This window comes from Bison bison, unplaced genomic scaffold (assembly GCF_000754665.1).
Source record: "Bison bison bison isolate TAMUID 2011002044 unplaced genomic scaffold, Bison_UMD1.0 scf7180017864285, whole genome shotgun sequence".
Classification (NCBI taxonomy): domain Eukaryota; kingdom Metazoa; phylum Chordata; class Mammalia; order Artiodactyla; family Bovidae; genus Bison; species Bison bison.
The window spans coordinates 2,197,160-2,197,529 of record NW_011494857.1 but is presented as its reverse complement, the minus strand read 5'-3'; the positions used below and the strand labels follow the sequence as shown (position 1 = coordinate 2,197,529).

Below are 370 nucleotides of genomic sequence, written 5' to 3'. Positions count from 1 at the left end.
GACTCGCCGGGTCAGTATCCAAGAGCCGCTGCCCATCATCCACAACCGCCGGGTCAGTATCCAAGACCCTCAGCCCAGCACCCCGACTCGCCGGGTCAGTATCCAAGACCCTCAGCCCAGTACCCCAACTCGCCGGGTCAGTATCCAAGACCCTCAGCCCAGCACCCTGACTCGCCGGGTGAGTATCCAAGACCCTCAGCCCAGCACCCCGACTCGCCGGGTCAGTATCCAAGAGCCGCTGCCCATCATCCACAACCGTCGGGTCAGTATCCAAGACCCTCTATCTATCAACAGTCACCGACTCAGTATCGAGGACACGACGCCTGTCATCGGCTCTCACCGGGCCAGCATCCAAGACCCACTATCCATC

General features: G+C 61.4%; 1 protein-coding gene across 3 annotated transcripts in view; it reads right to left on the bottom strand.

Moving 5' to 3' along the window:
* Positions 1-370, bottom strand: part of LOC104995695 (transmembrane protein 202-like) — a 13,752-nt gene that overhangs the window by 4,105 nt on the left and 9,277 nt on the right. The window lies entirely within an intron of this gene.